This window comes from Meleagris gallopavo, chromosome 13 (assembly GCF_905368555.1).
Source record: "Meleagris gallopavo chromosome 13, MGAL_WU_HG_1.1, whole genome shotgun sequence".
In the NCBI taxonomy this organism is placed as follows: Eukaryota; Metazoa; Chordata; class Aves; order Galliformes; family Phasianidae; genus Meleagris; species Meleagris gallopavo.
In genome coordinates, this window is record NC_139416.1 from 2833523 (window position 1) to 2851386 (window position 17864).

A 17864-nucleotide genomic window follows, 5' to 3' on the forward strand; every position below is an offset into this window, starting at 1 on the left:
TTTTAATGAATGCTCAAATAAAATGGGTTTTTAAAACATATTCAAACTGGAAGTTTTATCCCAAAGTTGTCATCTAGTCAGAGATAAAAACAAATCATGTGGTCAGTCTTTTCGCTTTTATCAAAAAGGCCATAAATGTTTGAATATGCAGTCTGGGTTCACTGTGCATGTCACAGATCATGTCTGCAAATGCAAAAATTAATGTCTGACCTCTGCAAAGTCCTCTGAAGGCCAGACCTGTGCTCCTGTACACTAAGAACCAATATTCCAGTAGGTGATAACTAATGGTAAGCTACAGAACAAATATTTTCAGAGAGAACTGGTAGGAGAAAATGTAAAATTTATTGAATTCAACATTATGACGCTATAGGATGGGTAAATAATTCTGAGTTCTGTCCAGTGGTTACCGGTGCAAAATTGTATTGCATTTATTTTTGTTTTTGCTCATTTTGTTTCATCTATGAAGCACTTGCTGATAACAAGGTTCATAACATGTAGATTGAGCAAAAAGTACGCAACAGTTGCTCAGAATGCAGCCTACTCTCCGCTGTTCTGTGTTACATCTAATTTCTGACACAGTTAGGTAAAAATATTGTAGTTGCATCTCAAATGGTAGTAACAATTAGGAGACAAGATAACCCATCCAGTCATCTCCATGAGAAAATAAAGTAATTGGTAACAAGTAGTCTGAGATCCAGAAATGAAAGGCTCTTTATCAAAATTTAAAGCTACCTTAGGAGAAAATAGGCTGCAAGACCAAAACTAAATTATTAGAAAATCCCCACATACTGTATACATAACATCCGTGAGGGAACAGCAGCACAGCAAAACGTGTTGGCCTTCACAAATTAAGTTCCTTAAGACCTAGAGGGAAATAGTTTGTGAAGAATGCCAGACCAACACCGCCAAAGAAAAGCAGAAACTCCCCAGTTCAGGCAGAAATTAATGGATGAACCTGGGATGAACCTCCATGAACTCCAGTGAGGAGACTGATTTGCAGTGATGGTACCAGAGATATTTCTGTTCCGTTTACACTTGCTGACTAAGTGCTAAACTAGAAGTTGGAAAGAGATGCTGGTCAGAATGGATTTGATAAAGTTTCAACCATTAACCTGAAGATGAAAAGATGCCATGTACTCTGCAAGCCATCTTCAAAGCCTTTTCTACAGATGGAAGACTAACACAAACCAGAGTTTTAGCTACAGCTGCTGTAAAGCATGTATCTGGAGGAAGAAGTATGCAACACTGGGGAAGATCTAAAAAAAGCTCAAAAACTATTCCATGGCAAAGAGTAAAGAGTTCTTTGATAGAGACATAATAAGGTTTAAAAGCTACATTTTTAAAATAAATTTAATAGAGTAGGGTGGAAATCAGGAAAAAGGAGTTTGACCATTTGAGAGAAAGAGGAAAAAAAAAAAAAAAGTCAAGAAAAGAGCAAGAAAGGTAGTCCAACTGGGAATTCATCTAATTACAAGGGCAAAAAAAAAAAGCTTGAAGATCAATGCTCTGCTGATTTTTTCTCCCTTCAGTCTTTGAATTTGTATGGAATAAAAGCCAAGCAAAACATTATTAAAAAGATGGATGATTTTTTCCAGCTGAAATATCTGCTGCTAGTATAGAATCTATCTTTTATCCTATTGTAAACAGAAAATAGACAGACAGTAAATATAAGGGTTTTAATGCAACGATGGAAAGTTGTGAATAAAGATTATAGAAGAGGAAGACGGTAAAAGGGAAGAGCGATGTAAAGAGATGAGTAAATACGTTTGTGTGTGAGCAATGCCCACCTCAGAACCACAGCAAATAAATGAAAGAAAATAGGTGCCACATATAAGGACTTTTATCTGGTCAGCCATTGAGACAGCTGGAAATAAAGTAAAATCTGAAATTCAGCCTGAAATCTAAGGTAGACCAAAAAAGGACATGCTTTCATAAGATTACAGAAGTAATGACTACAATTTGGTCATTGTAACTGGGTGGATACAGCCCACCATAATAAGCATCAGGACTGTATCAGCCTATTTCCTACTGAAATAAAACCAAACGTATCTTTTCCAAGTCTTGTTCAGTGTGCAGTGCTGACCAGTCTAAAATGTTTTCTGCAAAGAAAAGGGTTTCGGTCAAGGGGAGGATCATGAGGAATAATGTGTTCATTAGCAACAGTGAGCAAAGCAATAGCGTGCTTTTGGTTAAGTTCCTCTTAGAGGGGGAGGCAGTGGGCTGAAGCAGCTTACGTGAAAATGTCCCATAAATACAATTAAAAATAGAAACTAATTAGCCCATAAACCCACCCAAAATGACAAGTTTCTAAACAAAAGGATGGGACCAAGTTATTTTTAGAAAAATTACTTTAGTATTTATAAACTAACATATCTTTTAGAATAAAATACAGGGAGGTGTTAGTTCCTCTTGAAAGGTTCTTCATTAACTTACTAAACCCTTCTGCTGAACTAAATGTACCACAGACAAGAAAAGGCAAAGTTTCTGGAATCTGCTAGTTAGTTTTCCATTTGAATTTAAACATATACATCTTCTCCAGTTTTGCTCAATTGAAAAACAAGAAAAAATCAATCAGCCATGAAGTGGTTTCTGCTGGGCAGGGATTCAGCAGGAAGCAGTCAGCAGTATTGTATGCACCCACAATCACTATAATGCATGGCTTTTTTAGCATGCAGTAGCATTAAGCTGTTCTGATGGCTTTGACATGCTTTTGCTCAGCAAAAAAATGCTGAAGGGAGCAACAGCTGCCCTTCTTGGTGCTCTCCTGCAGGCAGACTCTAATCCTCTGGGTTTATACAGTTGTTCAAGAACCATTAAAAGGAAAAGCCTTCTGAAACACCAGAGGCACCAAATGGGAAACTGTTTGTACCGAGTTTTACCTATATTAAGAAAAAGTGTAATTTATGCTTGTGAATTTTTTACAGTAGAACCTTCCAAAAAGTCAATATTTAAATATGCATTTCACAGAATAGTGTTTCATATTTATTATCACAAAAGAAGGGGTGTGTCTGCTACAGTATAGCCATAAACTGTAAATGAATATTTTCCAGTCAAGACAGCACATGAAAGTTATTTGTCTAGCAGCTTCCAAAGTTGTAAACCCAGTTCAACTGGCTACCAGGCTGTGACTGTGCCTGGTAGAAAACAAGTGGTATGTACCAGTGAATCAGACAAAAGATCAAACTAAAAATAGTTTCAAAGTTTATATTTATATACCTTCAGAGTATTAAAAACAGTCTTACTGGATTTCTTCGTGTTGTTTTTTAATTCTTTTTGCCACTGGGAATGCCCTGACAAATTGTACTGAGGTTGTTATAAAATTGATGGTAAAAGTTTAAAATTAAGCTTTAAAATGACTTAGAGAAGAGAACAATTGCAAGCCAAGAAACGTTACTGTTTGAGTAAAACTTGAAAGAAATCCAAGCTTGTTAAGGCATAGAACCTCATACACTATACAGGCAAAGTTAACTCTTTTACTCTAGCAATCCTTTAGTTGGAGAATAAATTTCATGAATATTTTAATAGGAATTTAATCTGGGATTACAAGATATATTACAATAAATTATGTCAACATTTAGAATTAACACAGTGTTCCTGGTGTCAGCAACGTTGTGAGATACGTCCTTCTGTTAATAAAGTGTAACATCAATTCACTGAGGCTTCATGGTAGGAAACAGTAGCTATATGTGGTTAATACTGCTAAAAGAATCACAAATAAAAAAGATCCTAAAAGGAAAGGAATGACTGCCAGTAAATGGTACAAGACCAAAGGTTAAGTAACTCTCAGAACATGAGGTTATGGGTCGAAGTAGTTAAAGGGAATATATCCCAGAAATACATTTGAGAAAATGAACTAATTAACCCCTAACATCACCAGAATGGCCAGTCTTTAAATGGAAGGGTGGGAAGAATTTATTTTTGGGAAATCTATTTCAATATAACCGGTCAAAATATGACTCAAAAGTTAAAGTAAAATCATGCAGGATTTAAATTTATTTGTACTGAACATCTCTGCAGTTCTCAGTAGTGGCCCAAACAGTATTTTTAAAGAAAAGATTTTCTACTTCTCCTGCTTCAGCTTAGGATGCATTCCTACACCTTCAGCCAACCTAATGCACAGTTGCCACAGTCTGACTATCCACCCTCCCCGTAGCTGCTCAGAGATTTGTGCTGATGTGAGCAGTGTGCAGGAAATCAGCTCAGGGATCTGAGCCAGTTAAAAGCAGCTCTCCAAAGAAAGCAACTTTTTGTCTCGGTTCCCTGAACTGGCTCATTATTTGGTAGTGTGAGTGGCACAGGGGAGGGACCTCAGTGAGCTCAGTCTCACACAAGTTTGATGCAAGAGGCTACAAACCCCCGGGACCACCAGCTGTCCAACAGTCACTGGTAACCATCTTATATGAGCACCACAGTTCACAGCCTAAATTGTGACTTAAACTATAATTAGCTTTAGAGACCACTAATATGGCAGCTAGTAAATTAAACGGATAAAACTTCACTGAATCTAATACCTTTGAGAAGGGAACAGTAACATCTTTCAGCTGTAAGTCACAAATCACCCAGCATAACTTATTAGAAGCTGTTGGTAAAAACAGACCAAGGGGCAGTAAGTTAGCTGCAGTGGCCCTACACTTCTCTGCCACAGGAAGATGGTTTGTGCTCACTTTCCCCACAGTGGCCATCAGACAACTGACTTCACTCACTGAACCAGATGAAAACGTCTCACTCACTTTTGCTATGTTAATTTTCTGCTTGAGGCAGTACAGGGTGGGAATGGGATCAGTTTCCCTTGGAAGCAGCAGGTTTTTTCAGCTCAGCTCAGCCTGCCGCCTTTGCCTCTGGGGCTCTGGGTAAGTGTCCCACTGGCTGCTGCTGGGCTGGGTGAGCAGGGTGCCTCTCACAACCACCTACACAGCTTGCAACACTCCCTTTGCAGCTAAAATCTGCCATGATAGCCCAGACAGCTTAATCAGCAAATCTCTGAACACGTATCTATAGTGAAAATCAGGATGGAACCTGTATCGTGGCTATAACTTATCACTTCAGTTGTCCTCATCAACGACTCACCTGCCTGTGCCCCAGAGCCAGCTCTCAGTGGTGGCTTTTGGGTGTGTGCTGGAGCTTTCCTCCTATTTTTCAGTGATGCCACAGCAGATGTGTGAAAGACTTTGCACATAGCTCCTTTCTGCTCCTCTGCCTTTCTGTGCCTTCTGCACACCTCCATAAAAGAGTAATTTGTACCAAACGAACATACATTCTTAAAAAAAAAAAAAAAAAAAAAAAAAAAACCTGATGAGGAGGAGTATGCTGCTTCAATACTGTTTTCTATTGCTTGCCTTGCTCCTCAGCAGAGACAGAGGGGGGAAAAAAAAAAAGGGTTTAAAACATTGGAGCATCAGCAAGATGGATCAAAGAACAAACCATGGAGAACGAATGCAAGACAGCAAACACACAATCACAGGTTTCTGATCCCAAGTCTTAGAAGAAAAGCCAGCACGAGTCATATTCAATGCACAAATCACTGGAATCTGTTCAATTTGACTGAATGCCAGGGCATACTCTAATCTACAGAACAGAGCCAGACCTGACCCAATGTGCAGGACCTTTGTTGTTGTTTTAAACATGTATCTTTACTGCACCAGATTAGAAAACAAAAATGATATTAACTTAGCAATTAAAGGATAATTAGCAAAAGAGGCAATGCTTTGATCCACACCAGTTGATCAGGCTGCCATTAGTGCCAACTGGGTATATTTGGTATAGATCTTCTAGCAACATTTCAATCAATTTGAATGAATAAATGAATTTAGGCTACATGACAAAGTATAGCAGCTAAGTCTGAAAACCTCCTCTAATCACTTAAAATCATCAACCTGGCAATTAGGGTCAACTGCAATTACAAGTACTAGGAAATAAATTTAATAATTACACCTTTTTGTACTTTGAGACTAATCAGAATATGGTGATATGGTGCTAGGTAATTGCAGTTTACTGGTTTCTTCTCCCATGCACCATGGGATCATGCTGTCAGCTCAGCTGTTTTGGCACAGCCATTTGTGAGACCACCTGTGAGCCAGATCGAGAAACAGGCCTAGCTTCATTCTTTATTTTGGTGGAGAGACGTTGTTAAGGTTGGATAAGTTCCATGATCTGATCCAAAGTATGGCCCCACAATGAGCTGTGTCAGCACAGCTGTCCAGGGGTGGTGCAGTGGCTGCAATAAGAAAGGCAGACCAAGGACATCTCGAGTTAGTACTGCTGCCAAACACTTTGTGCAGTGAAACAGTACCAGGAACTGCGCATTGCCCTCAAGCAATAGCTCAAGAGAAATGCTCCAATCCACTGCTGATGCATCCATGTTCTTCACCAATGCCAGTAAAAGGCTCTATGAACAAGCTTACAAATGAATTGATGCTATCTCGAGGTAAATGCTGTGAGTACACTCCTACAGAGTGACTTCAGAAAAAAAGGTGATGAGGTTGATCGATTGTGAAAGTAGGAGAAAGTAAGTCTGAAAAGCAAATACTGAGGCTTATTGCAAGTGACAAAGCCAGGGCATTTGAATTATTTGGTACTGGATTTTCTCATGTTAGTCTTAGTTACAGAGGTTTTGCATTCAGCAAAGAGAAAGATAATCACTTCAAAGGATCACCGTTAGAAATAAGTGATAGGCAATTATAAATCATGAGGAAAAACAGACTGAAACTTAAAGTTTGTATTCCTTTTTGGAGACTCTTTAAACCACTTGGACAAGAATTCAGAAACGTACCCCTTCCCCACAATTCGTATCAGTGACTGAAAACAAACAATGTGTCCTCTAGGGATGATTGTTGTTTTAAGCCATGGCTCTGATAGATGTATTTTTTGGTCTCAGATAGAAGTATATGCTACAGAGGTTAAAAAGTGTGGGTATAGTTCAGATAAACATCTAAGAGTTTGAATATTCATCTGAACGCTCTCAGTTTAAAAAAAAAAAAAAAGTGCTGTAAGTCTCGTGAGAAAGAAGCTTACTTGTGATGCTGCTGGCACTTTTATTTCTGTTCTCAGCTGGAATACAATCAGAGTAGTCGACTTCTCACATAGTGTTTTGTCTTCAGAAGTTGTAGGGGAAAAATTCTGGTCTAAAAATAGAAGATTACAGTGAGATTTATCCTATGTAAACTGACTTTGTCTCCTGTTACTGAAAAAGACAATGGTATAGTAAAGTAAAATTTTGGTGAAAACTGAAAAGCTGCATGCAGTTCAGAACCCTTACCAGGAATTGTTACTGTTATTAGTTAACAAAGCAGAAGGAATTTATTTTAAAACAGTACAACTTAAATTACAGCTGAGTCACTAATTCTATAATGTTTCCTTTTTGGATATGGCAAAATTGGCAGGAAGCAGCTAAAGAAGAAAACACTGTTTCCATTTCATAGTCAGCATGCAAATCAACTTCTGATTTTTAGGTACAAAGCACTAACCCAAAATGCTCCACTTAACCTGAAAAAATAACTCGGGTTCCACGAATAACCAAGTTCATATAATGTTGTCTTCAAATGAAGCTTCATGGAAATGCGTATGAAGCAAAGGTGAGGAATCGCATACTCCATGCCTAAAGATTGCTATTCCCAATTGACATTCATTGATGCATGCTGAACTTTAATGGAGACCAAACAGTGGATGTGAGCACAGTGAAAGTAGGGCTATGTGGTCAACGTTTTCCTAGCAACAATACCATCACAGCAGCTGTGAAACAGTGGTCACCTCTGCTGGTACAGATTTTTTTTTACGAGCTCAGCATGCAGGCTCTTGTTCATTGCTGGCAGAAACACATAACTAGTGGCAGTGACAGTGTTGAGAAATAGTGTTTTATAGCTGAGAACGTGCTCTATCATACATACAGGTATGGAACATAGAGGTATGGTTAATACTTCCTTGGACTAGCTGTCCTCAGAAGAAGTCGAATATCAAAGACATCCAAGTCAACTGGCTAGTAAATATCTATGACATTATTTGACAAAAATCTCTTGTCAGCAGTGTTGATAGATATCTCAGTGCTGTGTATTCAAAACTCCCAGTGGAATCTGCTGTTTTTCTGTGCACAAACTACATAATGTTGCCCTTCTCTTCCAAAAAAACCGCAACCCCATCTACCTATAATTCAGACTCCTGTTATGAGGACCAAAGAGATACCCACTTATAAAGACTCACAGCTGAACTCACAATGTAGTAAGTTCTTTCTTTAAGGGGGTCTCCCCTTCTCCCTCCCACCTCAGATGGTATTGCAGTTGCATACAACAGTTTTATGAACAAGCTTATTGTTACTGACTCTTGCAGTTTATTGGAAAATTAGATATTAAAATATGCAGACTTTTATAACCGCACATAAATTTCCAGACTTGCAAGATCCAGTATGTTTGCCTATCCCCAAACCAGATTACACAATAGAGGCATTTGTAGGGAAAAAATCATAGGCAGATTTTTAAAGACTCAGAAAAGGACTGTTAAGCAGCTGCTTATTCCCAGCTTTTATGAATACTGGGCTGGGTTATTACTCCATATAATACAGTACTTGTTTTGGGATAAGGGAGGAGGTAATCCCTAACTCTTGATCAGTTTACAGGTCATATTCACTTCCCCAGTGATACTGCCAGACCCTGGTAAATTTTCTGAAGGGCAGTGAGACTAGACTGAGTACCTTTCACATAATGATCAACTTATAAGCTGTCAAAGAGACTCCAAAGAATATGTTTTTGTTTTAGGAAACTGAGGGGCACTTTTGTTTTGCTCCTCCCTCCCCAAATCTTTCCCTTTATAAATGATTCTTGGCAATTCTGCATGCTTATTTTTTTGTGGGTTTTTTTTTTCCTTTTTGCTTTTTTTTTTTTATTTTATTTTTTATTCTCCAGACAAAAATATGGAGCCAGAAGAGAAATGAAAACTAAAACACATAAACCCTTTTAAAGGAACTTCTATCTTATCTATGCTTATTTTGATGTGGTAGGAACATGGAGACTGGAGCCAACTGTGTAGAGTTTTTTTTTTTTTTTTTTTTTTTTTTTTTTTTTTTTTTTTTGTTGCCAATCTGCCCTAGAGCTTTCGACTAAATAATGTCATAAAGCTTATATGCTTTCTCAGATATATGTTAAATGATCCACAGATAACATCTAGTTTATCTATGACCTATCTCATCAGCTCTAAGAAGTACCTGGATTAATCGAGAAGATACTGTGGAAGATGTCACCACATTTTTAGTTTAGAAAATAATAGATCCTCATGAGAAGCATCAGAGATAGTTGAAAAGTGGTTACTATGGATCCCGGCACAAGTTTTCTTTCAATTCTTCCTACTGAACCTTTGCCTTCTCCTTACGTTTTTCCATCCTTCATGCTCTTTTGGACCAATTCAGCTTGGAGCCAAATAAAGCAAAGGATCCAGCTTGTTTGCCTGTCTAAAGCAATCAGATGTTCATGTTCATCATTCAGAAATCATATGGACCATAAACAGAATATTTATATGGCCTCCTTTTTTGAAAGAAGAACTGATATCACAAGTTATCTTGAGATCGGATCTCGAGATTTGAGAGGGAACAGACAAGGAGCATTGCTGAACTCAGTGTCATGGTCAGACTTGTATGGCTGATCTGTATTAGGAGAAAAACTCCTTCACACACCCTGTAATTGCCAGTCCTCTCAGATCTGCTAGTCTGACTACACATGCAGCCACTCCCTAACCTGGTTCTGTCAAAATAATCTGCTTTTCATGGCAAATGATCAGAGAACCATTGGAAAGCAATGAAAGAAAAGTGTTCCTTTTTGTTGGCTCCTGCTACTCCAGAGACTGGACAGAGTTCTCACTGACAGTTACCATGGCTATTAATTCCCCAAAACAGAGTGAATGAATGCCACGGTTTAGCTAAAGAAGAAAGGATCAAAATCTCACTTAGGAAACCCAAGGAATACCATAGGTGTAGGCAACTGTATAGCAGTCTCTTTAAAGAGAAAAACTGATGACCATTTGGAAAAAAGTCTTTATATTTTAATGATCTGTAAAGTTCTGCCTCTGGCAATTCTATTTTAAAAATAATCTTTTACAATTAAAACCAGTTAACTCAGAAACTGCTGCAAGAAGAAACAAATCTAATCTTCTATCCAAATTTTGAATTGCTACAGATTTTGTTTGTTACAGACTAACCCTGCAACAATATTATATGCTGCTACCTTATGTGTATGTAGAATAGCACAGCATCTGTTACAGTCAAGAAGCAACTCTGACTGCCTTACTACCGGGAAAGAAAACGCACTTTATGCAAGAATGCTATTTGTCTGTTAGCCATGCAAGTATCCACTTAGCTCCCATTACAGCTCATTTATAGTTGCCAATATCTACTCTTTAAATACTTACAGCTGCCACTTCTGCGTTGAAAAAGTATCTATTTTCATCTTTTCATTTGGGAGTGAGACACTGTCCAAAGTATCTGGTAATGTGAACTGTGGGGCCCTGGATAGCCCTGGAACAAGACAGCCTGGCTCAAAGTCAGTCTGGATGAGAGTAAGAGCACTTCTGGCAGCAGTGGCCCTTGGTTATCACAAAAATCCACCCAACAAGAACACTCTATGTTGCTGGTTTGTTTTCAGCCTGCAGCAGCCCCCCGGTCTCGGCAGTCGAACAGCTGTGCACAGATGCACTTGCAGAACTGAGAGGGTGATGTGGAGACAGGAAGAGGTGCCCGGGGGTACCTATCTAGAACTGACTCTGCAACACAACAGTAAAACTGACTGTGCTGTATCTCAATCACAGACAGAGGACTTCAGCCCGTAGAAAACACTGATGCAAACCTTTTCCAAAGCATGTATTCCCTAAATAAATGTATAAAATGTATCATGGATTCAATAACAATTCCAAAATATTCTTCCTTCTCAGAAGATGATGGGGAAAGGAAAAGAACCCAACAAATAATTTGATTTTAGATTCTACACTTGTTTAGATAGTTTTTCTGCTGCTGTAATTCCTATTGTGGGCTAACAAGAAGTAATAAAACGCTTTAAATGATACAGTCTTCCCCAAAAATCACAATCTATCCTCAGAAATGGAGTTTTCCATCAAACTCAGACTGATGTGCATCAAAGCAAATGGATACTCTGTCAGAATTACAGCTATTTTGCTATTAGGTAATGCAGACACTGACCCACCAATTTCTTCCACCATGACAACATATGCACACTGCTGGCATTTTCAAGAGCTATAGCTTGTGCAGGCATAGCCAGGCTGGCTACAAGGCAGCTGTATGAGCTGTTGCTGGCAAAATCCCTGCAGTACATATTTCGCTGCACTGGTGCACGATGTTCTACAAAACTGAAGAAAGAACTTGAGAAGTTAGTCTGGCTCTGAAGTCTGTTTTGGCCTAGCTCATCTGACAGTAGCCAATCATTCTGGCTGTTATTTTAACAATGCAACTTCAATTACATGGAAATAACATTCATCATATCTGTTCTCAGGAATTTGCAGAGCAAACTGTTTCCCAATGGACAGTGTCCTTGTTTGGGAGGGCTTTTGTTGACACAATTCTCACTATTTGTAGCAATAATTCAATGCAAAAATTGTAACTCTGGTTTGAATAATCACAACCCTGCACATAGCTAGGATGCACAAACGCAAAGGTTAGGCCAATGAGAGACACTTCTCGGGGCCTGGAAATAATGAGCCTGTGGTTGTCCTGTCCTTTCTTGGGTGATGACTATTGACTCCAGCAGCCCCTCTTTACCCTCATAAGGGACTTTCTGCCATTGCACAGCCTTTCTTGCCTAAGTGTCACCCTTGCTGTTGCATCATTTGTGTGGTCCCGAAGTGAATCAGACCACAGGCCTGGCTCACCTGAAAAATAAAAGCAACCATTAGCAAACATCTGTGCTGGCACAGTGGAGGTGGTGAAGACCATGAGAAGTTGCACTAAGAAATTGGAGGCAAGGATAAGATAACTTGGCTTGAACCATAACCAAGTACGTGAGCCTTGAAAACTTACCATGGGTCTCTGGCACCAAGGAATGGAACTATAAAAGGATGAAACAATTGGTGAGTCTGAATACTCAATGAAAGAGCTCAGAACAGATGTCAAGTCAGCTTTTGCAGTCCCTTGACTTAGTTATATCTCCACATTTTTCTCTTTCTAAAAAAAGTGTTCGTGTATTTTAATTAAATGCTACAGTCACTTGTTTAGTAGCTTTGAGCTTCTTTGAGAAGTGTGTGTTATTTTTTTCTGGAATAATTAGTCCTAGGAACATACTGGCAATGTAGTTCAAACACAGTGCCATTCTAGTACACGTGAGATTGAAGGACAGAAGGCAACTTCTTTAACTGATGGTCATTCAATATCCCTTTTGGCATCCCTCAGTCCATCTCTAATCACAGTAAAGTATAATATGTTTCATAACAGTCTTATGCAGTCTCCATGAAGTACTGGAAACCAGTTCCTTTCTTTTAAGCACAGAATTCTAAAACTTCTAGCAGAATAAATGTTTAAGGCAAAATTCCAAGCTAAGTAGCTCTTAAGTTTGTAAGAACTTAGATCCAAAATTACAGAATTGTAGGAGTTGGAAGGGACCTCCAGAGATCATTGAGTCCAACCCCAAAATATCTTACTTTAATCCAACTAATTACACAGCCTTTCAGACTTTGTAAATAATTCAGTCTAAATCTTTACAGCTAGCAGAAACCTGAAACAATGCTGACCTCCATTTTAAATCATCTACTGACAGGAACCATATAAAAGAAATGATGTTGCTATTATCATAGTGGGTAGAACTGAATTCAGAATGTTAGCAACATCTCAGAACTATGTTTAAATCACCAGTACAAGCATTCAGGGCAACAGTAAATCATTACTCCATTACACTGATACTGTTTCATGTATCCCCATTTCCAGGTCCCTGACTATTTTAACTTTCTTCTAACTGCTTTATGCAACAATACATTCTTTAAGCAGCCTTATGCAAGTCTTTCTTTCTTTTCCAACATGATATGAATCCACTCTTGAGTGTCACAGCTTCCTTGCCCACTACCACATCCAATCTCTGTTTTCACAGGGAAGGCAAAAAACACAAACAGATGCACTCCATCTTCTCTTCTACCCTTTTGAAAAATGGGTCAGGCACCTTTCTGTTCCTCCCCACTTTCTACCCTCTCTTTATAGTATATCCTGCCTGCTCTGCCTTTCATGTTCATTCTCTTAGACAGTGAATTCTTCACAGTGAACGTTCTGTACGCTCTTAGCACTTGGCCTATTTTGGATGTTGCTATTATATAGAAAATAAAACTCCCTTTCACATGGACCTAAACTTTATCTCACAACAGCAAAAAAAAACAAACCCTGTGCATAATTGCTAAAGTTTTTAAGCCATAAAGAAAAGCTATTTTTAGATGCTGGTATTAAGTTTCACTCACTTTTGATAATCTGCATTTTCCTCCTGAGGAGCTATGTTTTGTTTATAGTTTAGAAACTGTGTTAGATCTCACTTGATGACCTTTAAAATAAACCGAGCTTAGTATCTCAATATCCACAATGGTGTGGGAGTTAAAAGATGTGGTTGAAGATAGTTGTTTCTCGTTAGGAGGAAGCTAATGACAGATCATGCAACTTCCTCACTTATCAAGGAAGATCCTCTTGGTGCTAGTTTTGTGTAAAACTACAGCAGTTCATTATGAACTGTGGATGTGTTTATAATACAAAAGTTGCTGACAGAGCTCAATATTATGTATTGCTGTTTAATGGAGTAATCTATACAAATTAACAGAATAAATTTGATAGCTTTTATCAGCTGTGCAAAAGTTAGGAACTTGACTACAAAATACTGAGTGGTAGATGACAAGTGTACTGGGCAGAAATATAAGCTATTTCCCAGTTCCATTTCAAGAATCATACAGAACCTTACCAAACAACTGCGCATCCAGTTGGTCTGTACCTTCTCATCTCACTAGTGTCTGTGCTAAATCACATAAAATTGTCAAAGTGTGAACATTATTGAATTCTTTCAGGAGATCAGCTACAGCACAAACTCCACAGGGCCCCATATCACTTAATTCTGAGTGCTGCCCTGGAGATACTGTACCTAAAAGGACTAAAAATTATTTTAATTGTTTTTTTCGTTTTCTGCCACTGATCTTTGTGCTGAGGTTGTCAACAGGATGTTTCATGCTAAGAACTGGACTGTAACCAGCAGCTTATTCCACTTTAGTTAAAGCCTCCTTACTGTCTGCATATGTATAAATGGAGGTGTTATAGAAATAGCATCGTGACAACTAGTACCAACATCAATTGAATGTAATAGGTGGTACAAGACAAAAATCAAAGAGACATTTGTACTGTTCCATGATATATAGTACTGAAACAATCACTGCCAAGCAAAGATAGGAAGAAAACAGATTAATTGGTTCATATCCCAGCTACAAACCTTCTTGAACAGAAGTCGACACCTGCACACTACTGCACTGGTAACTCGAGTGCATTATTCATTTTCATTCACCCAAGGATGTAAGAAAGGCTTGCAATGGAAATTTGGGGATTAACATGGTAACTATTTATGTTCAGATAAAAGCATTGCTGAGCTTGACATGCCTTCTCTAAATACTGAAATGGAAAAAAGAATGGTATTTACAAAAGCTAACTTCACCTCAGTGAAACTAAAAAAACAAATGAGACCAGAAACTATTCTGAATTACCCTTCCAGGACACCCTTTCCCAGTCCCACACCAACTGGAGTGAAGAATAACTTCAGTAAGCCAAGAGCAGCTTTTGTCAGTATCCCAAAGTCTGTTAAAAATGTACAAAATGCTTTTTGTCTAAAGGTTGAGCTGTATTTAGACAGAATCATTTTAAGTCACAGCTACAGAAAAACCAACCAAACTTACCAGTGGAAGATGGAATATAGTGAGCTGCTTTCCTGAGCTGGGGCCCAAGACCTGGACGTGGTACTCCAGATGGAGCTTCACAAGGGCAGAGCAGAGGGGGACTTCCCTCTTCCTGCTGGCCATCCCTCCTTAGATGCAGCCCAGAATGTTGTTGGCCTGGGCTGACAATGCACACTGCTGGCTCACGTGAAGTTTTTCATCTACCAGGATCCTCAAGTCCTTCTAAACAGGGCTGCTCAAAAGCACAGGACTACCTCATACTAAGCTGAAGGATGTCCCTCCTGTTTGCTCATAGGTACTCTTGTCATGAACTTACACTGGGGAAAACTATTGCAGAGAAAAGAAAAAGAGTAGGCCACAGACATGTTAAAGAAGAACATTTCAACCAGGAGTAATAAATTACAGACCTCTGGCTTTTGAGTAATAAATTACAGACCTCTGGCTTTTAAAAAGAAGCATTTTCCACTGTCCCCAGGTATCTGTTCTGCAAGGATACAACTAAGGGATTGGGACACCCTAAAACAGGACAGCTACTATGTTACCATCTAGAGATTTCATAGCTTGAGGATCAGGTTTGACTCCACCCAAAAAAGTGAAATCTGTATAGGAGAGAATTTGCTTTTTGTACATGCATTCACACAGAAACATCTGTTCTGCTGGGCCATATAGGATATCACTACAACAACAGCTTGCGTGTAGTGTTCTAAAACACAGGGGAAGTGAGAACAGTGTGAACTGTGTGGGCGAAATGTTTTCTCCGACCAGGTGATCTGGTGAGTACACAGGCTGGGCTGAGAGAGAAATGGTAAGCAGAATGGCAATCTAGCAGTGATAGGTGAAAAAGCAAGATATTTTTTAACAGGATGAGGTTAGCTCTTCCTTTCATGGAAATTTATCAACCCTTTATGGAAAATCTCCTCTTCATCTAAATTACTTTTTTTTTTTTTCCCTTAAATTAAGATGTATGAAAAAAAGAACCAAGTAGGGGTGGAGCAAATCCATTTGCCTTCAGTGTGGCTCTCCACAAGACGAAACAAGATGCAAGCTGTCCTCCATCTTATTTGGAGCTGCATTTGCTTCCACAGAACAGTGATATAATCTGAAATGTCAGTCTTCGTTTCTAACAATGAATGGAGAGAATCTTAGTATACTCTGGCTCCATTTCACAGAATATGAGCACAGGAAAATGGTTTTGAAGACAGAATCTACAGGTAAATGCATTCAGCTGTGCGAACTGTGCAGTGAGATGCCTATGACTAGTTCTCTTTTTACTTGCTCTACTCATCTCTCCACTTCTGGTAGCATCACCGCCGTTATAGGATGCGAACACATCTCAGATCACACTGCAATTTTCATACATCACCTATACTGGTGAATAAACCACAACAAATTTTACAGTCTACTTGTAACATTTGGCCTACTCATAAAAGTTAACAAGAGAGAAGATAGTTTATTAAATCTCTACTGATTTAGTATTCACAATGCAGTATTTATATAGCCTAAGAACTATAAGCACTAAGTACTACAACTGTTTTCCACGCTCATGTAGTGCAAAATACGCAAGCTGGTGTTAGCTGTAATAAGATAATGTCACAGGGCACACTAAACAAGTCACTGATATGAAAGGTAGGCATCACAGTCTAACAGCGATTTACTTGCTTACTCCTGAATTTTCTGAAATCTTACCATTCTTACGGCAATACAAAAGACTTGATCTGCATTTCCCTCCCACCTAATGACCATAATGTTTGATTAACTCCTGTCAAATTACAAAAAAAGCAATGTGTGCCTTACAGGGGAGAGAAATGTATGCTACTGCTGAAGTGAAACTGTCCCACATTGTTTTTAACACCCTTAAGATCTCATGGGTTTTGTGGTTCTTATAGGTACATCTACCCAGACATGTTTACTTGTGTTCTGTCTGGCGTCCAGGATTTGCTTATTTCAGCACAGCAAGAAGAAAACGATTATGGTTTCAACTTTTGTTTGCTGCCTGGAACTCTTATGAGTATGTAACTAGAGCAGATACACAGATGCCAAGATATTTGCTTTAAATTTTATAATTATTCAGAGAGCTACTGAGACAGTAAAGTACTAAGTGGCATTCCAATCTTTGCTACATGAGAAACTTGAAAACCACAACAGTTAATTTCTTAAGTAGATAAGCACACATTGAATCAAGTAATGTGAGTCACCGAGAAACTTCTTAATGAACCTTGATCAGAGTCCTTTTGTTTCCTAACTCCAAAAGAGAATATTTTCCAACACTGAAAAAGATGAAGAGGTATTAACTTTCAGTTTAATATCTTTGTTACTCTGGCTTTTCTCCAACGTCATTGAGGGAAGACATTTTATCAGTTTAAGAAGTTTCACTTACAGACCTGTGACAATATGCTACCAGTTCTCACTACCAGCTGTGCACAGCATACACAGTGGCAAGTACACAGACGTGTGGCACATGCAGCATCCCAGCATCACAGAGCTAACGTTACAAACCAACAAAAAAACTTCATAGGAAAGGTAAAATGTTTAAATAATATTAAAACAGTTTAACAGGATAGATTGAAGATCTGCACTCAAATTCTGTTGTGAGCTCAACCCCACAAACAGTAATCGAAAAATCTATTTTTACAATTGTGAATAAATTAAAATTATTTCAGTCACAATCACTGACCAAACACTAAGCAAGAAGCCCACTGTACATATCAAACAAAATTTCAAATTAAAGTACTAACGAATACATGGGGACCATCAAGGAAAATTAAGTCAATATGAGTAAGATGTCAGACTCGCACTCCAGTGCTTTGCATCCTCCTGCAAGAGGATATCTGTCAGACAACAACTTTCTAAAAAAGGAAAACAGAGACTCTCCCACCACACCAGAGCAAGGGAAAAGCATTTATTTATTTACCTAATGGATATTTAATGGGCAGATTCACATTAACTCCTGCAACAGAATTTCAATTGGAAGCCAAGTG

At 38.6% G+C, this 17864-nt stretch overlaps 1 long non-coding RNA gene across 1 annotated transcript; it reads right to left on the reverse strand.

The window, feature by feature from the left end:
* Positions 1-3184: 3184 nt before the first annotated feature.
* On the reverse strand, positions 3185-11131 carry LOC146543466 (uncharacterized). Its single transcript, XR_014886038.1, has 3 exons — positions 10387-11131; positions 7012-7121; positions 3185-5257 (listed from the first exon to the last, which is right to left on the reverse strand). It is a non-coding gene; the product is annotated as an uncharacterized LOC146543466 (long non-coding RNA).
* Between the last annotated feature and the right edge of the window lie 6733 nt (positions 11132-17864).